Genomic DNA, 18,534 nt, shown 5'->3' with positions numbered 1-18,534 from the left:
AACCACACTTTCCATGTTGCTTTCGTAGATCAAGACAAGTGACCTATATCTTTAGCTTACTGGCACAAAGGGAGCTCTTCTGGAATCTCCAAAAATATTTATTTGAAGGGTTTTTCAGAAGTAACATTACATCTAAGCTAGAAGCACTGATTAAAGAAATGGAACTTTGGCCTGTTTAAGGTATTATTTTTTTTAATTTGATAGAGTAAAAAAAAAAGCATGCAGAATAAGTTAGTGTTTCATAAACTATGGCCTTCCCACCCTTCTCCCCACTTACAGAAGCAAGCTGTTTTTACAATACCATGGAGGTCCTGTTTGGTAGAAACAAAATTACTTTGTATATAACTCCTCCCTGTCCTAGGACTCCAGAGAGATGAGGATTCTTTTTACTAAACAGGTTCTCACATTTCCAATTATGACACAGTGCATTGATTATGCAATAGTACCTCTAATATCGAAATCAGTCTACCTTTGTTTTTGCTTCTGAATGGTTGTGTTTGTTTTTTCACCCTGACCCAGGACAATGAACCCTCTGAATATAGATCATTCAGTTCTTTTTGAGTCTGTATATTCAAAGAAAGAAAAAGGACTTGCTATTTAGTATATCTTCAGGTAAAGCTTTTGGGTATCTTAATTTGAAAATTTATTTTAGCATTAGATTATTTGGCAATCAATTTTCAAAGGACAGTTAAAGCTCTAGGTTCAAGCAGGCAAAATTGAATCTTCAAGCCTTTTTGGATGTCATTTTTGCAAGTAACTGGAATTAATTTTAATTAAATTTAAATACATATGTGGGAATGAGACCTAGCACCTCTATGTGGAAAGAAATGGCTACACACTGAATAACTTTGAAATGATTCTAAACGGTGTTCACTCTACTGACTCACAAGAGCACAGGGAATATATTTCACTCTTCATTTTGCTTCTCATGGTTGTATGTAGTCTACTGTTTATAGTAAGCTATCACTGCAGATGGTGATTGCAGCCATGAAATTAAGAGACGCTTACTCCTTGCAAGGAAAGTTATGACCAACCTAGACAGCATATTCAAAAGCAGGGACATTACTTTGCCAACAAAGGTCCGTCTAGTCAAGGCTATGGTTTTTCCAGTAGTCATGTATGGATGTGAGAGTTGGACTATGAAGGAAGCTGAGTGCCGAAGAATTGATGTTTTTGACCTCTGGTGTTGGAGAAGACTCTGGAGAGTCCCTTGGACTGCAAGGAGATCCAACCAGTCCATTCTAAAGGAAATCGGTCCTAGGTGTTCATTGGAAGGACTAATGTTGAAGCTGAAACTCCAATACTTTGGCCACCTCATGTGAAGAGTTGACCCATTGGAAAAGTTCCTGACACTGGGAGGGGTTGGGGGCAGGAGAAGGGGACTACAGAGGATGAGATGGCTGGATGGCATCACCAGCCATGGACTCTATGGACATGAGTTTGAGTGAACTTCAGGAGTTGGTGATGGACAGGGAGGTCTGGCGTGCTGCGATTCATGGGGTCGCAAAGAGTTAGACAAGACTGAGTGACTGAACTGAACTGAACTGATAAAGGCTTAAAATAAATATTATCCTTTTCTGTTGAACCAAATAATATAGCTGTCACTTCCAATCTAAATTTATAAACAAAAGTGTCAGTTACCTTAAAAGAAGGAAGGATATTCATAGATTTTTACAAATAACACCAATCCATTTTACTTTGCTCTACAAACCAACTTGATTCACCAGGCAATCTAATCTCATGTTGTTTCAGAACCATTACATAATTTGCTGGATTCAGTCAAAATGAAAATGACAGATCAACCCCTTTATTTAAAAATTAAGAATTTCATAATGCAGAGGAGCATTAAACTAAGCATGCGGCCCTATTAAGCATATGGCCCTAAGCTAATGCACAGCTCACATATCCCTGAAGCCAACCTTGGATGGCATCAGTTCAGTTCAGTCGCTCATCATGTCTGACTCCTTGAGACCCCACAGACTGCAGAACGCCAAGTCTACCTGTCCATCTCCAACTCCTGGAGCTTACTGAAACTCATGTACATTGAGTCAAGATGCCATCCAACTATCTCATCCTCTGTCATCCCCTCCTCCTCCCAACATCTTTCCCAGCATCACAGACTTTTCTAGTGACTCATTCTTCACACCAGGTGGCCAAAGTATTGCGGTTTCAGATTTAGCATCAGTCCTTCCAATGAATATTCAGGACTGATTTCCTTTATATGGATTGGTTGGATGTCCTTGCAGTCTAAGGGACTCTCAAGAATCTTCTCCAACACCACAGTTCAAAAGCATCATTTTTTCAGTGCACAGTTTTCATTATAGTCCAACTCTCACATCCATACATGACTACTGGAAAAACAATAGCTTTGAATAGACTGACCTTTGTTGGCAAAGTAATGTCTCTGCTTTTTAATATGTTGTCTAGGTTGATCATAGAGTTCCTTCTAAGGGGCAAATGTCTTTTAATTTCATAGCTGCAGTCACAATCTGCAGTGATTTTGGAGGCCCCAAAAATAAAGTCTGTTACTGCTTTCCATGTTTCCTCATCTATTTGCCATGAAGTGATGTGACCAGATGCCATGATCTTACTTTTCTCAATGTTGAGTTTTAAGTCAACTTTTTCACTTTCCTCTTTCACTTTCATTAAGCTCTGTCATTTCACTTCTTCTTCGCTTTTTGCAGTAAGGGTGGTGTCATCTGCATATCTGAGGTTATTGATATTTTCCCAGCAATCTTGATTCCAGCTTGTGCTTCATCCAGCCCAGAATTTCTCATTATGTACTCTGCACATAAGTTAAATAAGAGGGTGACAATATACAGCCTTGACTGTCCTGATTTGGAACCAGTCTGTTGTTCCATGTCCAGTTCTCACTGTTGCTTCTTGATCTGCATACAGGTTTCTCAGGAGGCAGGTCAGGTGGTCTGGTATTCACATCTCTTTCAGAATTTTCCACAGTTTGTTGTAATGCACACAGTCAAAGGCTTTGGAGTAGTCAATAAAGCAGAAGTATATGTTTTTCTGGAATTCTCTAGCTTTTTCAATGATCCAACGGATGCTGGCAATTAGATCTCTGGTTCCTCTGCCTTTTCTAAATCCAGCTTGAACATCTGGAATTTCACGGTTCACATACTGTTGAAGCCTGGCTTGGAGAATTTTGAGTGTTACTTTGGGCATTAGCATGTGAGATGATTGCAACTGTGTAGTACTTTGAACATTCTTTGGCATTGCCTTTCTTTGGGATTAGAATGAAAACTGACCTTTTCCAGTCCTGTGGCCATTGCAGAGTTTTCCAAATTTGCTGACATATTGAGTGCAGCACTTTCATAGCACCATCTTTTAGGATTTGAAATAGCTCGATTGGAATACCATAACCTCCACTAGCCTTGTTTCTAGTGATGTTTCCTAAGGCCCACTTGACTTCACATTTCAGGATGTCTGGCTCTAGGTTAGTGATCACACCATCATGGTTATCTAGATCATGAAGATCTTATTTTTATAGATCCTCTGTGTATTCTTGCCACCACCTCTTCTTAATATCTTGTCCTCCTGTTAGGTCCCTACCATTTCTGTCCTTTATTGTGCCCATCTTTGCATAAAATGTTCCCTTGGTATCTCTAATTTTCTTGAAGAGATCTCTAGTCTTTCCAGTTCTGTTGTTTCCCTCTATTTCTTTGCACTGATCACTGAGGAAGGATTTCTTATCTCTCCTTGCTATTCTTTAGAACTCTGCATTCAAATGGGTATATCTTTCCTTTTTTCCTTGGCCTTTTCCTTCTCTATTCTCAGCTATCTGTAAGGCCTTCTCAGACAACCATTTTGCTTTTTTGCAATTCCTTTTTCTTGTGGATGGTTTTAATCACTGCTTACTGTACAATGTCAGTAACCTCTGTCCATAGTTCTTCAGGCACTCGGTCTATCAGATCTAATTAATCCCTTGAATCTATTTGTCACTTCCACTGTATAATCATAAGGGATTTGATTTAGGTCATACCTGAATGATCTGGTGGTTTTTCCTACTTTTTTCAGTTTAAGTCTGATTCTGGAAATAAGAAGTTCATGATCTGAGCCACAGTCAGCTCCCAATTTTGTCCTGGCAGACTGTACAGAGCTTCTCCATCTTTGGCTGCAAAGAATATAATCAATCTGATTTTGGTATTGACTATCTGGTGATGTCCATGTGTAGAGCTGTCTTTTGTGTTGTTGGAATAGAGTGTTTGCTATGACCAGTGCATTCTCTTGGCAAAACTCTGTTGGCCTTTGCCCTGCTTCATTTACTATTCCAAGGTTAAATTTGCCTGTTACTCCAGGTATGTCTTGACTTCCTACTTTTGCATTCTAGTCCCCTGTAATAAAAAGGACATCTTTTGGGGGTGCTAGTTCTAAAAGGTCTTGTAGGTATTCATAGAACCATTCAACTTCAGCTTCTTCAGCATTACTGGTTGGGATATGACTTGGGTTACCATGATATTGAATGGTTTGCCTTGGAAAAAGAGATCATTCTGTTGTTTTTGAGACTGCAAAGAAGTACTTCATGTTGGGCTCTTTTGTTGACTATGATGGCTACTCCATTTCTTATATGTGATTCTTGCCCACAGTAGTAGCTATAATGGTAATCTGAGTTAAATTCACCCATTTTAGTCCATTTTAGTTCACTGATTCCTAAAATGTTAATGTTCACTCTTGCCATCTCCTGTTGGATCACTTCCAATTTACCTTGATTCATGGAACTAACATTCCAGGTTCCTAAGAAATAGTGGAATAATGGTATCTATCCCATCAAAATTATCTGCATTATGCTAGTAAATATCTGGATACTGTGGATATGTGCTTCAGTTCAGTTCAGTTCAATTGCTCAGTTACGTCCGAATCTTTGCAGCCCCAAGAGCCGCAGCATGCCAGGCTTCCCTGTCCAACACCAACTCGCAGAACCCACCCAAACTCATGTCCGTTGAGTTGGTGATGCCATCCAACCGTCTCATCCTCTGTTGTCCCATTCTCCTCGTGCCCTCAATCTTACCCAGCATCACGGTCTTTTCAAATGAGTCAGCTCTTTGAGTCAGGTGGCCCAAGTATTGGAGTTTCAGCTTCAACATCAGACCTTTCAATGAACACCCAGGACTGATCTGCTTTAGGATGGACTGGCTAGATATCCTTGCAGCCGAAGGGACTCTCTAGTATCTCCTCCAACACCACAATTCAAAAGCATCAATTCTTCAATGCTCAGCTTTCTTTATAGTCCAACTCTCACATCCATACATGACCACTGGAAAAACCATAGCCTTGACTAGATGGACCATTGTTGGCAAAGTAATGTCTCTGCTTTTTAATATGCTATCTAGGTTGGTCATAACTTTTCTTCCAAGGAGTAAGCATCTTTTAATTTCATGGCTGAAGTCACCATCTGCAGTGATTTTGGAGCCCCCCAAAATAAAGTATGACACTGTTTCCACTGTTTCCCCATCTATTTCCCAAGAAGTGATGGGACCAGATGCCATGATCTTTGTTTTCTGAATGTTGTGCTTTAAGCCAACTTCTTCACTCTCCTCTTTCACTTTCATCAAGAGACTCTTTAGTTCCTCTTCACTTTCTGTCATAAGGGTGGTGTCATCTGCATATCTCAGGTTATTGATATTTCTCCCGGCAACCTTGATTCCAGCTTGTGCTTCTTCCAGCCCAGCATTTCTTATGATGTACTCTGCATATAAGTTAAATAAGCAGGGTGACAATATACAGCCTTGACGTACTTCTTTTCCTATTTGGAACCAGTCTGTTCCATGTCCAGTTCTAACTGTTGCTTCCTGACCTGCATACAGATTTCTCAAGAGGCAGGTCAGGTGGTCTGAGATTCCCATCTCTTTCAGAATTTTCCACAGTTTATTGTGATCCACACAGTCAAAGGCTTTGGCATAGTCAATAAAGCAGAAATGGATGTTTTTCTGGGACTCTTGCTTTTTCCATGATCCAGCGGATGTTGGCAATTTGATCTCTGATTCCTCTGCCTTTTCTAAAACCAGCTTGAACATCAGGAAGTTCACGGTTCATGTATTGCAGAAGCCTGGCTTGGAGAATATTGCACATTACTTTACTAATGTGTGAGATGATTGCAGTTGTGCGGTAGTTTGAGCATACTTTGGCATTGCCATTCTTTGGGATTGGAATGAAAACTGACCTTTTCCAGTCCTGTGGCCACTGCAGAGTTTTCCAAATTTGCTGACATATTGAGTACAGCATTTTCACAGCATCATCTTTCATGATTCGAAATAGCTCAACTGAAATTCCATCACCTCCACTCTCTTTGTTCATAGTGATGGTTATTAAGGCCCACTTGACTTCACTTTCCAGAATGTCTGGCTCTAGGTGAGTGATCATACCATTGTGATTATCTGGATCATGAAGATCCTTTTTGTACAGTTCTTCCATGTATTGTTGCCATCTCTTCTTTATATCTTCTGCTTCTGTCAGGTCCATACCATTTCTGTCCTTTATTTAGCCCATCTTTGCATGAAATATTCCCTTGGTATCTCTAATTTTCTTGAAAAGGTCTCTAGTCATTCCCATTCAATGTTTCCCTCTATTTCTTTGCACTGATCACTGAGGAAGGCTTTGTTATCTCTCCTTGCTATTCTTTGGAACTCTGCATTCAAATGGGTATATCTTTCCGTTTCTCCTTTGGTTTTTGCTTCTCTTCTTTTCACAGCTATTTGTAAGGCCTCCCCAGACAGCCATTTTGGTTTTTTTTGCATTTCTTTTTCTTGGGGATGGTCTCGATTCCTGTCTCTAGTACAATGCCATGAACTTCTGTCCATAGTTCACCAGGCACTCTATCAGATCTAGTCCCTTAAATCTATTTCTCACTTCCACTGTATAATCATAAGGGACTTGATTTAGGTCATATCTGAATGACCTAGTGGTTTTCCCTACTTTCTTCAATTTAAGTCTGAATTTGGCAATAAGGAGTTCATGATCTGAGCCACAGTCAGCTCCTGGTCTTGTTTCTGCTGACTGTATAGAGCTTCTCCATCTTTGGCTGCAAAGAATATAATCAATCTGATTTCAGTGTTGGCCATCTGGTGATGTCCATGTGTAGAGTCTTCTCTTGTGTTGTTGGAAGAGGGTGTTTGCTATGACCAGTGCATTCTCTTGGCAAAACTCTGTTAGCCTTTGCCCTGCTTTGTTCTGTATTCCAAGGCTAAATTTGCCTGCTACTCCAGGTGTTTCTTAACTTCCTACTTTTGCATTCCAGTCCCCTACAATGAAAAGGACATCTTTTTTGGGTGTTAGTTCTAAAAGGTCTTATAAGTCTTCATAGAACCATCAACTTCAGCTTCTTCAGCATTACTGGTCAGGGCATAGACTTGGAATACTGTGATACTGAATGGGTTGCCTTGGAAACCAACAGAGATCATTCTGTCATTTTTGAGATTGCATCCAATTACTGCATTTTGGACTCTTTTGTTGACTACGATGGCTACTCCATTTCTTCTAAGGGATTCCTGCTCACAGTAGTAGATAAAACGGTCATCTGAGTTAAATTCACCCATTCCAGTCCATTTTTGTTTGCTGATTCCTAGAATGTCATCATTCACTCTGGCCATGTCCTGTTTCAGCTCTTCCAATTTGCCTTGATTCATGGACCTAACATTCCAGGTTCCTGTGAAACATTGCTCTTTACAGCAATATTATAAATATGTGCTTCCTATACAGGAAAATGAAAGTACTGTCCTTTGCCTTTGAAAGCCCTTTAACAAAGGAAATGGATATTGTATATCACATCCAATATCAAATTACCCAGATACTTTAAAGTTGACAGAGGGATCTATATCAGAACTTAGAGGTCAGATATCACCACAGCTCATGACCTTTTTCTGGACACATTTGTATTTGCAAATCTCTCACCTATCTTCTTTGCCAGGTCCCTCTACATCCCCACCATGAATTTGCATCAGGATGTAAATATGCCTTCACACATTTCAGTTCAGTTCAGTTGCTCAGTTGTGTCCTACTCTTTGCAACCCCATGAACCACAGCATGCCAGGCCTCCCTGTCCCTCACCAACTCCGGACTTTACTCAAACTGATTTCCATTGAGTCAGTGATGCTATGCAACCATCTCATCCTCTGTCATCCCATTCTCCTCCTGCCCTCAGTCTTACCCAGCATTATGATCTTTTCAAATGAGTCAGCTCTTTGAGTCAGGTGGTTAAAGTATTGGAGTTTCAGCTTCAACATCAGTCCTTGCAAAGAACACCCAGGACTGATCTGCTTTAGGATGGACTGGTTGGATCTCCTTGCAGTCCACGGTACTCTCAAGAATCTTCTCCAATACCACAGTTCAAAAGCATTAATTTCTCAAAGCTCAGCTTTCTTTATAGTTCAACTCTCACTTCCATACATGATTACTGGAAAAACCATAGCCTTGACTTCACACAGTATCTATGTGCAAATCGTCTTATCAAGTCAAAAGCCACAGGAAAATTCCACACATTCATGACACTGATTACTCTGTCTTCAGTGAGAGAATATCTAGCCTTCTTGGATTTGAATACAAGGAGAAAAAGTTTTTGGCATTTTGTTTGTTTTGCTTGTTTTTTGCTTTTTTTATTGTTAACAAGTCCATAGGGAATTATGTAGCAGAGTCAATCCTAGTAAATGTCTCAGCAACTGCTTTGGCTAGGAGTGTTACTCCTGGAAAGCAAGGAGCCATACTCCTCCATACAAAAGTCAGGTGAGTGTATAATGTAGAATTAAAAAGAGATGAACATGAAACTTCCCTGGTGGTCCAGTAGTTAAGACTCTGTGCTTCTAATTCAGAGGCCACAGGTTTCATCCCTGATTGGGGAACTAAGGTCCCACATGCCATGTGGCATGGTCAAATTGAGAAAGAGAGAGAGAAAAGAACAAAGAAGGGTAAGGGAGGGAAGTGTTGAGAATTTGGGATTCGTAAATATAAGCTATTACATACAGAATAGATAAATAACAACATCCTATTGTATAGCACAGGGAACTATATTCAACATCCTGTGATAAACTATAGTGGAAGAGAATATGAAAAAGAATATATATATATATATAATTGAATAATTTTACAGAAATAATGCATCATTGTAAATCAAATATACTTCAATAAAAGATATTTTTTAAAAAGATGAACACAGATGATGAAGAATAGGCTAAGTATAAAACACTTGTTTCCAAGTATAAAACCAATGAGAAGGCTGAAGAGAACATAGAAAGCTTTCACAATCTGGGGACATGGCTTGATGAAGCTCTAGATAAACCAGAGGAGTACTGTTTTTGCCATAAGCCAATTAGAAATCTCAGGATTAAGAACAGAATCTTAAAATACAAATGGTTCTTGAACATGTAAAAGATGATTAACCTGAATCATAAAAAGGGAAATGCAAATCAAAATTGCATTGAGATACCATATCGCACCTCCTAGACTGGGTAAATCCAAGAGTATGAGAGCACATTCTGATGGTGAAGCTGTGGGGAAATGGGCATTTTCATGCAATTTCAGTGGAAGAGTCTTGCAGTAAATACAGTGCCTATGGAGGGCTATTTGATTACAGCTATCAAAATTAAAAATTTACACCCTTTCTCCTAGCAATCCCACTTCTAGGGATTTCTTCTCAGATATATTTGCATACATTAAAAATGACACATACACAAGGATATTTATTACAACATAGTTATAATGGCAAAAAATAAGAAGCAATACATACAACTACATTTAGGAGACTAGCTAAATAAATTAAACTACACCAGTAAAATGGAATGTTCACCAGCTAAACAAAAGAAAGAAGACATATTCTATCAACAGAAAAGATAGGCTTTTATGTACCAAGAGTGTATACAATGTGCTCCTTAATTGTAACAATGGGGGAAGGAGGGGTAAGATATTTGTATTTATGTTCACAGGGAAATTTCCTGGAAGGAGATCTAGAAAATCTAATAAAAGGTAATAAAAATAGTTACCTATGGGAGGAGAAGGGGATGACAGAGGATGAGATGTTTGGATGGCATCACCGACTCAATGGACATGAGTTTGAGCAAACTTCAGGAGATAGTGAAGGACAGGGAAGCCTGGCACACTGCAGTCCATGGTGTTGCAAAGAGTTAGAGACAACTTAGTGACTAAACAACAACAGAAATGGTGTAGGGTAAGGGTGGGAACTGGGCAAACAGAAGGCAGGAGTGGGAGTGAGAAATTTTGTGCGTAAACTTGTAGCATTTGAATTTTTAGTTCAGTTACTTAGTCATGTCTGACTCTACGACCCCATGGAAATAAGAATTTAAATTTGAATTTTAAGGCACATGAATATGTTTCCTATTTGTTAAATTAGAAATTTAAATAAATGAATGCACAACCAAAAAAAAGAGAACGATTAAAATACAGTAAGATAGAAAGATCTAACCTCTTCATACATGGAAAAAACCAAAGCCAAGGTGAGTGAAAATAACAGCTGCAAATCCAAAGACAGTAGCAGAGCCTTTATCAGCACTATGGATAATCAGAGGACGCTTCTGAAATAAGACATGGTGACATGTGTGTCCCTGAGTTATTAGAGGTTATTAGAGGTACCACTAGGGACACAAATCTCTAAATTTAGCTGTTAATATTTCTCATCTCAAAATCTCTTGACAGTGGAGTAAATTTTATATTTTTAAATTGTAGCCATGTGTCATCAGTATTTTTAATAGGAAATAAAATTGCTGAAAAGCATGGAATATAGCAGATTAGAAGACCTAGGGATGAATAAGAAAACAAAGCAAGAAGCTGAGTACTGGCAAACTGGGTACCAAAGTCAATTTAGAAACAATAAAAGCCTGTGTCAAGACCTGGAGAAGATTCCTCATCATCAAGCACGCTGCTGGGTGGGGTGGGAAGCGCCTATAAGAGCAGGCCTTGCATTTGGTGGTGACTTTCACAAACAATCCGCACTTGGCACACTCCTCTCCTCCATCCTTCCCCCAACCTTTATTCATTTTCTACTATTGTTTATGCAAGAGTCTCTTTCTTCTGCCAAACTGGGAAGTCAGTGGTGATGTTTTCATCAATTTTCATGTGCCTCACTGTACCCTGTGCCTAGCACACTACCTTAAACATACCAAAGTCCTAGATTTTTAGAACATTGGAAACAGAAGGAGATTTAGAAAATATCTAGTACAATTTTTAACTCATTTTAAAGCAACAAATTCATATTCCAATGAATAACTATACAGAATCTTCAATATATGAAGCAGATTTTTGTAAAATAGATGCATTGGCTGAAGAGGAAACAAAGGAGGGGATAGCAGTCAGTAATCTCTTTGCTTCTTGCAGCACCTCAGCAATCACAATTTGGAAACTACTGATGCAGAGCAGAAGCTTCGTTCTCCAAATGGAGACATTCCTTTAAAGCTTTACACACCAAATTGGTACACATCCAAGGCAAGGCTGATGACCTGCACCTGTTGGGATCACCATGTCCCCCAGCCTACAGGGATAATCAGTTCTATCTAGCTGAATAGGATGAGGATGGGGGAGAACAGAATCTGTGTGGGCTAGGGAAACACACACCTTCTTCTTTCCTAAAGCACATGCTTTGAGGAGACTCTCATTAGGGATAGGAAACAGTGTCCATTCATCTGGTTCTGCTAGTCTAGAGTCTTTCTGGAATAAGTTAAGTAGCTTCCCTCTGTTAGGAAAAATGGGCTGGGCCAGGAAGAGCATCGAGGTACTGGGTGGTTCACCAGGGGCCATTCATGGGCCTCTCCTTGCTTACCAGATTCACGCCAAAGCTGTTAACAGAGGGCCTAAGGGCTATTCTGAGAGACATGTTTAAGATTGTTTGGGTTTGATGGGGAGCTATGTGGAAGTTTAATCCTTTAGTGTGTTGTGTGCAATGAACACATCTAGCAATGTTTGGAAGTAGGAGAGAGATTAAGAATAAATAAATGAGATCATTTCAAAGAGGGACAGGTGCTCTGAAGAAAATAAAAGAGAAGGATGATATTTCAGACAAATGAGGGTGGTTATGTTACAATAACAAACAGCCCTCCAAATCTCGGTATTCTGAAACAAGACAGTTGGAGCTTTTTCTTACACCCTATGTAAGGGGGGCTCTGCTCCATGCTTTGCTCGGAGATAATACCATGGCTGATGAGACTCAATCATCACATCGTCTTTAACTATACCCAGGTGCCTAAAACTTACCCCAGACGTCCGCCTGCCTGTAAGTGTCAGGAAAGTGCCATCCTCCCATGTGTCCTAGAGGAGAGGAAAACCAAGAGCAGACGGTATGGCGGTGAGGGGGAACACAAGGGCTGCATAGGGTGATCCATCTCCTCCATCTCTAAGGAGATGACAACTGAACTGAGATCTGAATGATGAGGATGAACCCTGCGAGTGAAAGGCCTTACAGGCAGGGGGAATGGCAGGTGCAGAAGGTCCTTAGGCCAAAACGAGTGTAGAAGGAATAAACGAAGGCCACCATGACCGGAGTCTGTGAGGCGAAATGACTAAAAGTCTTAAGGATTATGATTTTAAGCATTTAGGTTTTATCCAAAGTCTGCCCCACACTCAAATTAACTAATGTTTCCTCTTTTCAGTGTAAGCAAAAAGCCATCCTTATTTGATATTAAAAACAAAAATTCACATTTTGCTTTTACATTTGTGTTTCTCAGGCTAAACTAAGCCTTTACCTTTTTCATATTCACCTCAGGTTCACCTTTTTCTAAGCATTTGAAATACCACAGAACATCGTGACAGGATTTACAGTGTTTCCTGGAACTTTTTACCTTAGTTCTGCACTTTTTCAGGCCTCACTGAAGTCTTGATCAGCAACCAGATCTGTGCTCTTAGCTGCTGACAGAACACACATTCTCTGAAAAGGCAAGAAGCAAGGAAGTTAGCATTCTGAGAAAAAAAGAAAAAAAATAAGATTTATTTTCTTAGCAGAGAAATATTGCTTTTCTATTAGAGCCTAGTATTTTTAGAACCCAACCAAATATAGAAAGCTTTTTACTTCCTATGGAAAATTACCTAGACTGATGGATATTCTGCAGTTTATGGAGTTTCCAGATTAGCTTTCCAGAAAAGGAGATCTAAGTCCTTTATCTTCCATACCACTTATGTTTAATGAAAACCTCTTCAGGTCCAAAACATTGCTTCCTTTTTGCCAACAAGGATAAACACTTAATAAAACCAGGCAAATCTCTCTGGGCCTCAGGTTTCTTATCTACAAAATAGGCATAATCAGTAAATCAGTGGTAGAGCAAAGCCAGACATTAAGATGACAGGGCCGTGCTGTGAGGGCTCACCCTCCCTCCCACTTTGGCCATGCCAGCTGTCTCACGAAGGCACCAGGCATTTTGTCAGTGGTCCAGTAGAGAAGTGAGCTCAGCCGTGTGGCCTGCATAACAGTAGGTTTTATACGTTGCTTGGGGAAACCCATTAACAAGAATGTGCATACATGCTAAGTTGCTTCAGTCATGTCCAACTCTTTGTTACCCTATGGACTATAGCCCGCCAGGCTCCTTTGTCCATAGGATTCTCCAGGCAAGAATACTGGAGTGGGTTGTCATGCCCTCCTCCAAAGGATCTTCCCCTAACAAGCAAAAATAATCAGTGACTATTGGTGTCAAATTTCCCTGAGCAGTTCACCCAATTAGAATATACTGTTAAATAGCAAGATTTTTTAACAGACAAATCTTCTAGGATGTCCCTAATATATGTCCTATAAAAAAGGAGAATCATTCAATATGTAAACTTCAGAGTCAGGTAATCAGGTATCTGGAGAAGGCAATGGCAGCCCACTCCAGTACTCTTGCCTGGAAAAATCACTTTCACTTTTCACTTTCATGCATTGGAGAAGGAAATGGCAACCCACTCCAGTGTTCTTGCCTGGAGAATCCCAGGGACAGGGGAGCCTGGTGGGCTGCCATCTATGGGGTCACACAAAGTCGGACACAAGTGAAGCAACTTAGCAGCAACAGCAGCAGTGGTAAAGAACCTGCCTGCAAATGCAAGAGACACAGAAGACAAGGGTTCCATCTCGAGGTTGGGACAATCCCCTGGAGGATGGCAGGCAACCCACTCCAGTATTCTTGCCTGGAGAACCCCAAAGACAGAAAAGCTTGGCAGGTTACAGTCCATAGGGTTGCAAAAATTCGGACATGACTGAAGTGACTTAGCACGCACACAGTCAGGTATCCAATCACATAACAGCCACTTACTATTGATCAAACTCTCTGTGTTTCATTTTCCCTTGTCTAAAAATGGGGAAACAGATTGTTTCATCAGATTATTATAAGGATTATGACATATTGCATGTAAATCTGTCAGCATAGTATGTAATCCATGGTAAGTCTCAGTAAACATTAACTTTCATCATCATCATTATCATCAACCTTGATGAGTGGAAAGTCATTACTTAAAAATGTTTCACATGCTTTGGGGATATCAACTATTCAATTTCTAACCATCAAGCTTGAACATTTACAAATCATTCCAAACAGTAGACTCAAACTAGAAAAGAAAGAAATTTCCTTCAGACACCCAGTGTTCACTATGAGGAATTTATTTCTCAGATATGCTTTTTAGATTTTGCCCCTCTCCTCTTATTTATCCATTTGCTTATGTTTTCCTTTCTTTCATGCCACAACCCTTGATACCTGATGTTTGTTAGGAAACAACTCTAAGCCTTCCTTTCTACCAACTTAAAACAGTTCTTTCAGCATTGAATAATACATGGAAACTGAAGGCAGGTTTTAGATTCAAGATAATTCTATCTGATGCTATGATGAAGATTAAATAATATATTGTGAAAGCATGTGTAAACAGTAAGGTTCTATTCAAATGTTAGCCATTATTATATTATTTCCTTATATTCCTCAAATATTATAAAACTTTGTCACTCAAACTGTAAAAGTAACTGGGTTAACTAGTTAGACTAGTTTTAAATGAGGTCAATCGTGGGTTGTATTCTTGTGGTGTTCCAACACCACAAGAACTGCCTTTGGAACAAGTCATAGAAACCAGGAGACTAGAAACCAGCTACAGATGACAGCTAAAGAGCAGAAATGCATAATTTACTTCCAATAGTCTTTTCCCCATCCTATTAAATCCATAAAAAGGCATAAATCCACAGTAGATAGATGCCAGTATGGCTTCTCTGGCTCAGCAGACAATGATCTCATAGTTAGTAGCTTGTTTAGGTAAAATCAATTCTAAAGACACACAATTTGGTCTAAAAAAAATGAATGTGCTTTTACCTGAATTGTAACTATAATACTTTTTCCAGAGAATAATGTTTATGTCTGTAAAACCCGAAATTACTAGGAATTCTTCAGTATTCTCCATCTGATAGTGTTTCACATTCAACGTGTGACATAAAGAGAAAAGGGAAGACACAGAGCTTATGTGAGCCTGTCTTACTGTTTCCTTGTTTGCCTTCCATTGCAAACACCCTATTTCAGGCTTTTGTCATATCAACAGTGGAATAATTGAAAAGCCTTCCAACCAGACTCCATGCCTATATGTAAAAGCACACAGTACCTTCCCTCACACAACTCCATCCAACTTCCGCATGCATTTGCGAAAACACTACCTTATGTGTTGTTTCATTCTTCTTGTCTCCAAAATAGCCAATATACTAAAAGTATATACCATATATACATAATTTTAATTAAACAAGTAAACATTTTATAAATCGAAATTCTAAAAAATAGTAAAGCGTATTAGCTCTTTGAAACAATCGTATTTGGTGCTTCTATTAATTTGAAGAAGTTATATAGAGAAAAACAGTAAAATAAGAACTTTATGTTTATAATAAAAAACAACCTAAGAAATAAAATGGATCTGAATATTTTCAACAAATATTTGCAGAGGGCCCCAAACTATAGTATATAACAGTTCATATATTGTACAAAATGGTGAGAAAATCCATCAATACTCTAATAGATGAATTGACGGGACACAATCAGATAATCCATACAAGAAGAAATAAAATTTGCAAATAAATAAATGGAGGAAATGCTTAACATAGCTAGTAGTAAAAAATAAATACAAATTAAACAATGATGCTGATAGAAAATTGGCGGAGAGCACAGGTTCACAGTCAAACCTTATGTCAAGTCCTAGCTTGGCCACCTACCAGCTGTAAGAGCCTCACAAAGTATTTATATCTCTGTTTTGGTTCCCTCGTCATCATAATCATTTCACATGTTTATTTGCAGGATTGAACAAAATAATATTGGCAAAGCATTTGACAATATCCTAACACAAAGAAAGTGCTTAATAAATTGTTGTTGTCAATATGAAGTTTAGTGCCATATAATACCTAAGAAATTAATGCTTAAACTGTTCTTATTCAGTATTGCCAAGGTGGTAGTCAAGCTAGTGTACTCATTCATTAATAGTGTCTTTTTAAACTGGCCTAGTTTTTGCAAAGTTTACATTATGAAAATGTCTGTAGACATTTTGTGACTATATCCTAGGGTAATACAATAAGGAAAATGTTGAGTTAATCATCAGACAACTTTTCATAAAGTTAAAGCAATAGCAAAAATATTTGGCAATCCAAAAATGTATATTAAACTGGACACCAGTGGAAAATTGTGAAGTCACTAATGACATGGTTGAAATAATACTTAATGAGATTGCTGTTGTTCAGTTGCTAATAAAAGTAGATGATTATGTGGCTGCAGTATGAGTTCAACTATGTAAAGAAATAAAAGAATGGGGAAGCCTGAAGCCACTTGATAACAGGATTTCTTAGGTGAAGCTCTCCAAGGCAGACTCTGAAATAAGAATTGCTTGCAAATAATTTATTGAAGAAGTGCTCTCAGTAAACACTGGAAAATGCTCTGTGGAAGCAGCTAAGGGTAGAGCAGAAGCCAAACATCATGTGACTTTCAGGTAAAGTCTCCAATGGGCAGTTTAAGCCTGATCCTGCAGGGGAATTCTGAAGTGAAAATTATACTTCAGTTTTCCTACTCAAAGCAAGTGTGCTGAGCTTTCATATTTTGGAAGCAGTCAGTTATAAACTAATAGGTACCTAGTGAGGTGAGATTCTGATGTAGAATGCCCTAGAATTCCAGGTTCCTTGTGCCTGGGGCAAAGTGGCTCCCAGAGCACCAAGGAAGTCATCTGAAGAGAGTGGCAATTGATATTTCACAAACACACACACACACACACACTCTCTCTCTCTCTCTCTCTCTCTCTCTCTCTCTCTCTCTCTCTCTATCTCTCTCTCTCAGAGTGGTAATTATGCAGAGGTGATGGATATATTACTTGATTGTGGTAATCTTTTTATGATGTATACATATATCAAAACATCAAGTTGTACAACTTCACTTCAGTTCAGTCACACAGTCATGTCCGACTCCTTGCGACCCCATGAATCGCAGCACGCCAGGCCTCCCTGTCCATCACCAACTCCCAGAGTTCACTCAGACTCACGTCCATCGAGTCAGTGATGCCATCCAGCCATCTCATCCTCGGTCATCCCCTTTTCTCCTCCTGCCCCCAATCCCTCCCAGCATCAGAGTCTTTTCCAATGAGTCAACTCTTTGCATGAGGTGGCCAAGGTACAGGCGTTTCAGCTTTAGCATCATTCCTTCCAAAGAAATCCCAGGGCTAATCTCCTTCAGAATGGACTGGTTGGATTTCCTTGCAGTCCAAGGGACTCTCAAGAGTCTTCTCCAACACCACAGTTGAAAAGCATCAATTCTTCAGCACTCAGCTTTCTTCACAGTCCAACTCTCACATCCATACATGACCACAGGAAAAACCATAGCCTTGACTAGACAGACCTTAGTCAGCAAAGTAATGTCTCTGCTTTTGAATATGCTATCTAGGTTGGTCATAACTTTTCTTCCAAGGAGTAAGCGTCTTTTAATTTCATGGCTGCAATCACCATCTGCAGTGATTTTGGAGCCCCCAAAAATAAAGTCTGACACTGTTTCCACTATTTCCCCATTTATTTCCCATGAAGTGATGGGACTGGATGCCATGATCTTAATTTTCTGAATGTTGAGCTTTAAGCCAACTTTCTCACTCTCCTCTTTCACTTTCATCAAGAGGCTCTTTAGTTCCTCTTCATTTTCTGCCATAAGAGTGGTGTCATCAGCATATCTGAGGTTATTGATATTTCTCCCAGTAATCTTGATTATAGCTTGTGTTTCTTCCAGCCCAGCGTTTCTCATGATGTACTCTGCATATAAGTTAAATAAGCAGGGTGACAATATACAGCCTTGACGTGCTTCTTTTCCTATTTGGAACCAGTCTATAGTTCCATGTCCAGTTCTAACTGTTGCTTCCTGACCTGCATATAGGTTTCTCAAAAGGCAGGTAATGTGTTCTGATATTCCCATCTCTCTCAGAATTTTCCACAGTTTATTGTGATCCACACAGTCAAAGGCTTTGGCATAGTCAATAAAGCAGAAATAGATGTTTTTCTGGAACTCTCTTGCTTTTCCATGATCCAGCGGATGTTGCCAATTTGATCTGTGGTTCCTCTGCCTTTTCTAAAACCAGCTTGAACAT

General features: G+C 39.3%; 1 long non-coding RNA gene across 1 annotated transcript in view; it reads right to left on the bottom strand.

The window, feature by feature from the left end:
• Positions 1 to 18,534, bottom strand: part of LOC121816352 (uncharacterized) — a 361,933-nt gene that overhangs the window by 149,612 nt on the left and 193,787 nt on the right. The window contains exons 4-5 of the long non-coding RNA XR_006055889.2: positions 12,786 to 12,871; positions 12,202 to 12,255 (exon numbers count right to left, since the gene is read on the bottom strand). This is a non-coding gene — a long non-coding RNA (uncharacterized LOC121816352). The remainder of the gene's footprint in view (positions 1 to 12,201; positions 12,256 to 12,785; positions 12,872 to 18,534) is intronic.

Source organism: Ovis aries, chromosome 1 (genome assembly GCF_016772045.2).
Source record: "Ovis aries strain OAR_USU_Benz2616 breed Rambouillet chromosome 1, ARS-UI_Ramb_v3.0, whole genome shotgun sequence".
NCBI classification, from domain to species: Eukaryota; Metazoa; Chordata; class Mammalia; order Artiodactyla; family Bovidae; genus Ovis; species Ovis aries.
The sequence above is the reverse complement of the archived record's forward strand: the minus strand, read 5'-3'. Positions and strand labels throughout refer to the sequence as shown.